Below are 5,684 nucleotides of genomic sequence, written 5' to 3'. Positions count from 1 at the left end.
TTTTGTTTACCTGTTAGTCTGTGGATGGACACCTGGGTTGCTTCCACTTTTCAGCTATTGCTGTGAACAGGGGTGTGCAAATATGTATTCAGGTCCCTCCTTTCAATTCTTTTGAGTATGTACCCAGAAGCGGAATTGCTACATCATACGGTACTTCTATGTTTAATTTTTTGAGGAACCGCCATGCTGTTTTCCAAGTGGCTGCATCATTTTACATTCCTATTGGCAATACACAGGGTTCCAATTCCTTCATATCCCACCCAACATTTTTTTCTTTCTTTCTTCCTTTTTATTTTTTAAATAATAGCCTTCCTAATGGGTATGAGGTGCTGTTGTGGTTTAGATTTGCATTTTCATGCTGATTAGTGATGTTGAGCATCTTTTCACGTGCGTATTGGCCATCTGTATATCTTCTTTGGAAAAATGTCTAAGTAGAAAGTGCTTTCTTACTTGAACCCAACCAACTCTGGCTTTTTGGGTTGCTTCCACTTCTTGGCTATGGTGAATTTTTGTAACTTTATTTTTCACTTGCTAACTACAATTAGGTGGCTAGTTTATTGCTCCTCTGCCACAGTTTGACCAATTATGTTCCTACAGTGTGAAGAATTCTGCAGGCCAGGCACACCCTCTTAAAGAGAAAGTGTAGGTAAGTCATCCACCCAGACCCATTCTAGAATTAGACCAGCTGCACCTGGGCTCTGCCACTTACCTGCGACTGACCCAGGACAAGTTACTTGATTGTTCCCAGGACCAGTGTCCTTGTCTGAAAGATGAGGCTGCCACCTGGCCCACAGCGTTATGGAGGATGAAAACGAGAGAACCCAGTAGGCAAAGCATTTGTCTAGCAAAACACCTGGTGGGCCGCAAGTCTATTCTCATTGCTTACCTCTTGACCTTTCGCAGGGTCAGAATCCAACACTCAGCGCCCCAAACCCTGGGTCCTTAAAAACGTGTTCAACCTGAATTCTGAAAACCATTATTCAGTTGCTTGGTGGGGATGGGGTGAACATGTCTCAATGCAAACTTCCTTTTCTTGTCACACAGATGGGAAAAACAATGGGCGCTTGTACCACCTGGTGGCAATTCATATAAATGTTCAACGGAAATTAAAAATTTGATGCCAAAAGACTCAACACTCTAGCCTCCTACGAGAATCTCAAATGAATTTGGGGCCAGCTGAGTGGCTCAGTTGGTTAAGAGCTCGCTCAAGAGCGGTGAGNCAGCTCCAGGTTGAGCTGTTGTTCAGCATCTTAGCTGTGGAGGGCAGTGTCACTGGCCCTCATATGTGGGATCCGAACCGGGGCCCTCTGGCCTCCCAAGCCAGTTCTTAACCACCGTGCCACTCGGCTGGCCCCCAAGTACTGTATTCTTGATCATCAGGTAGCTAGAGTCTATCTCCAGTTGAAAAGGGCTTAGCCAGAAAAAACTTGGGCCACAGGCAGCCCACATCTTCTAGGCAGAATGAAGCCATGTGGGGCAGCTGTGTGGGTGACAATTGCTGTGTAGATGTCTGGCTCAGGCTTGGGGAGGAGGAAGCTTCAGCGATGCTTGGAAATTGTGTGTCTCAGGCTGCAAATTGAAGTGTGAGGTCCCACCATGAGGGCCCCCCCATGCCCCACCTTGGGTTATCGGAGAAAAGCCACCAGACCACATCTGCAGGACACACTGTCTCCCTGAGGATCTTTTTTTGAGGTGGGTCCCTGTCTTGCAGAAAGCAACACAGGAAACAGATGTCCCCCATTGTGGTGAGGCTGTATGGGCCGTGCCGAGGGGACTCGAGAGTGGCCATAGGAACAGGAAATGGAAGAAGGGGCCCCCCTCTTCTCCGCAGCATCACTGTTAGGGTCACATGTTAGGATTAGGGTGACATGCTATGATTACAGTGCTCTTTCCAGAAGAATTTGGGAGAGCGAGCAGATGGTGGTTCTGGTAGAGGATGGTCAGGAACACGCAGTTACTGGAACAGCCACTTAGGGAAGCATTTTCCTCATTGACTGAGGCTAAGGAGACCAAACCTTTCAACAAATCTGTGGGAATACAGGCCGGGGAGGGCCTGTTAGCCATGCTGCAGGAGCAGAGGCGTGCTGTGGAAAGGCCTTTATATGCTGTGTGCAGGGGCTGGGCTGGGCTGGGCTCAGGGCAGGCCCTCAGGCAGAGGGACCCCCTGGGCTGGTTGTGTGGCCTGGTGCTTAAATGATCCTGAGCAGTGACAGCGAGCCCTGCACTGTCCTTCCGAGACTGGCCAACCCCTAGTTTCTTTATGAAAAAGTCCCTGTCTTCAGATGCATGTCACTTAGGAAACAAAGCAAAACAAAGCAATAGTAACAATACCTCGGCTTCATACCAACAGTTTTAGGTGACAATCCAAAACATGAATACAATTCAGTTTTTCAGTAAAATCATAAAACAAGCATACTATAGGTGTATGTAATCAAGTCTGTGAAGGCTGTTTCTTCAAAGAGAACTTCAAGTTGCTTAATAAGGCTGCCCAACGTTCGTAGGAAAATAGCTTCCCGAGGAATGGGAAGCAGCATTTGAATACTGCATTATGATTTTTTTTAAAAATCGGAATTCATTGGGAAGACAATTGTAGTCTTTGGTTTTTATTTTACTTTATTTTTTTGTTTTTATTTTATTTAGGTGTACTTGACCTATGACATTATAGTAATTTCAGGTGTACAACAGTATTTGTATAGACTGCAAAATGATCGCCACCATAAGTCCGGTTAGCATCCGTCACCATAGGTAGGTAGAAATTTTTTTTTTTCTTGAGAACTTCCCAGATACACTCTCCTGGCTACTTTCAAATATGCAATTCAGTATTATTAATTATAGTTATCATGCTGTCCATTACAGCCCCATGATTTAGTCATTTTATAATTGGGAATTTGTACCTTTTGACCCGTTTCACCCATTGCACCCACCCCACCCTGGGTTTATAAATGATGAGCCGGGTAAGTGGGACACGTGGTGGGCAGTGCCCAGCGCTGATGAAGTGAGAAATGGGGATGGCCTCCCTCTTGTGCAGGCAGCACGTGGACCCTGCAGGGCACACAGATGCGCGTAGGATGGACCCGTCACATCAGCAGGGATTCCAGTTCAGCCCAGTGAGGACCCCAGAAAGCTAGGTAAGGATCCAGGTGATTCTGAGGGAAGCCAGGTGATGACCCCCGTGGGTAGCTATGAACCACGGCGGTTTCTGTGAGGAGGTGGGTGCTGTGGGGGCCTCAGCCTCCAAGACTGGGCCTACTTGAGTGGGTCATTCTGCAGACAGGTCCCCTCGGAATCATGGAATCAGGATAGTAGTGCCTGCCTGCAGGAGGGTAAGACCCCAGGTGATCCTGCTGTGCAGCCGGCTTTGAGGGTCTCAGCTGGAGGCCACAGGGCTGGAGGTCAGATCCTACAGCAGCATGGAACTGGGAATGAGACCTGTGCACAACTAAGAGCTACCCCACCGGCCCTAACGGTTACCTAGAAGTCCACAGACCCCTTTGGGTAAAGACGGTCCATGAAAATTAGCGGAAAAACAACGGCTACCATTTGTGGACCCTCCGCCGGATACATTACAAACACGATATTCTTCCTTATCCTAACAACAAGGTGAGTCTTTTCACCTGTTTCCAGTTGTGGCCACGGAGGCTCATATTGGTAAAGATGGGGCACTAGGCGCCCGAGGTAGTCAAGAGGCTGAACTAGACCCCAAACCCGGGCCTGCCTGCCTGACTCCAAGGCCGGTGCTCTTCGCCCTGCCACATGGCCCACCAGCCACTAGGGTGGGCCCCTTTCCAAGCCCTCTCCCAGGCCAGGTGCCCTCCCCTTGTGCTGGGTGGGGGCCTGGCCTACGCACCCCGAAGGGGAGATGGGCCTGGATTCCTGGCGATGTGAGCAGGGGCTGGAAGCTGAGCCTTGGGGGTCTGTGCCCACAAAGGCATGCCGTGGGGCTCCCATGTAGGTGCCAGTTCTCTCTGGGCCGTGAGAGTCGTTCAGGGAATGTTTACTGAACCCCGGTGCTGCTATGGGGGTGCAAGAGGAACCGGTCCCTCCCCCGAGATGTTGGCGGTCCACCCCAGAGCCACCCAGAGGAGGAAATGCTGTTTTCTGGGAGCAAGTGACTAATCCTGTCTTAGGGAGTCAGGGGAGAAAGGAACAGAACTGTGGGTGAGTGAAGATGGGGGAGGAAGATTCCAGGTGGAGACTGACACACAGGAGAGGCTGCTGGCAGGGGGATGGGGGGGGGGTGTCCCCCTTGGCCACCTACTCTGCTGAGTAATTTTGAGACGTTCTAAGAGCACTGAGAAGCCACTGCCGACCAGATTTGTTCCTTCTTTTTTTTCCCTTTTATGCATATTTATATATATATATTTATGAGCATGTATGTTTTCACACTTAAAGCAAGTGTTTTATGAAACAGTTATAATCTTTCTATTTTGGAATAGTTCAACCATGTTGCACTGCCTATGAAAAATTGTTTATTAAAAAGTGCCAGGGATCATAGATAAAAGTGGCTGTGAGACTAATTGTTGAAGCTATGTACAGAATGGTTCATGATATTAATCTTTAAAACGCCTTGGTGTTCTCCAGTTTAAAATGTGCAAGGATTTGAGGGGGATGTTTCACTTTGCAGATGTACCGTTTGAAATAGTCCAAAATGAACATAAACGCCCCTTTCTTAACTGTCCTTTAATGTAAACCACGGTTCTCACCTGTCAACAACGCACCCAGCGGATACCTTGATAAGCTGGATTGGCTTTCACACGCACAAGTAATAGATCGTCCCCTCAATTAATCCAAAGTAGTAATCCTGTTTACTTATGCACATAAATCAGAAGGCAGCTTGAATCATTAAAGCAATTAAGAGTCACGTAGGAAGCGTTTGGAGTTTGAATCAAGATGAGCATTGACTCACACAGCATGATTCACAAGGGTGGGGGACAAATTCTGATGCTACTTGTGAAGTTCGGAAATGAAAAACCGCCTGTCTCAGAGTGAATCTCCTTAACATAGAATCGCTTGACTAGCAGAGCTGAAATTGTCTCACAGGACTTCAGACCGCCTGGATCCACAGGTGGGGCCTCTCCCAAGCGCAGGGAGTGGATGCCTAGGCCTGCGGACATGACCTGCTAGACCCAGCACGGGAGTCCTGGTTGTGGGGACAGGGCTCTCCAACCTGGTTCCTGTCCCCCCCCTCGCCCCTAAGTCCGCGAGGCTCATCTTCGGGGAGGGAGCACATTGGTGCCACACGGCCACCTGTAGGTCCGGTCTGCTCGATAGATGCATTCTCACTGTAAGATAAGCTTGCCATTCCGTTTTGTTTTGTTTTTTTAACTGTGGCAAAAGGACCCATTAGATCTACCATCTTAACCATTTCTAAGGGTACAGGTCAATAGTGTTAAGCACATTCACGCTGTTGTATAAACAACCTCAGAAACGTTTTCCTCTCGCAAAGCTGAAACTCGAATCCCCACTGAACAACTCTATTTCCCCCTCCTCCCAGGTCCTGGCAACTGCTGTTCTGCTTCCTGTTTCTATCACCGTGACTGCACTGGGCACCTTGTGTAAGTGGAATTGTACAGTACTTGTCTTTTTGTGACTGGTTTATTTCACTGAGCATCACGTCCTCAGGTTCATCCATGTTGTAGCCCGTGTCAGAATTTCATTCCTTTTAAAGCTAAATGATATTCCAT

The 5,684-nt window shown here is 48.2% G+C and overlaps 1 protein-coding gene across 1 annotated transcript in view; it reads left to right on the top strand.

Moving 5' to 3' along the window:
• Nucleotides 1-5,624, top strand: part of IL6R (interleukin 6 receptor) — a 61,723-nt gene extending 56,099 nt beyond the window's left edge. Inside the window, exons 11-13 of the transcript XR_002122239.1 lie at nucleotides 2,641-2,745; nucleotides 3,029-3,128; nucleotides 5,495-5,624. The gene's annotated coding sequence lies outside the window, so the exon portion shown is untranslated. The remainder of the gene's footprint in view (nucleotides 1-2,640; nucleotides 2,746-3,028; nucleotides 3,129-5,494) is intronic.
• The last annotated feature ends 60 nt before the right edge of the window (nucleotides 5,625-5,684 follow it).

The sequence above is a fragment of the Hipposideros armiger genome, unplaced genomic scaffold (assembly GCF_001890085.2).
Source record: "Hipposideros armiger isolate ML-2016 unplaced genomic scaffold, ASM189008v1 scaffold_729, whole genome shotgun sequence".
NCBI classification, from domain to species: Eukaryota; Metazoa; Chordata; class Mammalia; order Chiroptera; family Hipposideridae; genus Hipposideros; species Hipposideros armiger.
The sequence above is the reverse complement of the archived record's forward strand: the minus strand, read 5'-3'. Positions and strand labels throughout refer to the sequence as shown.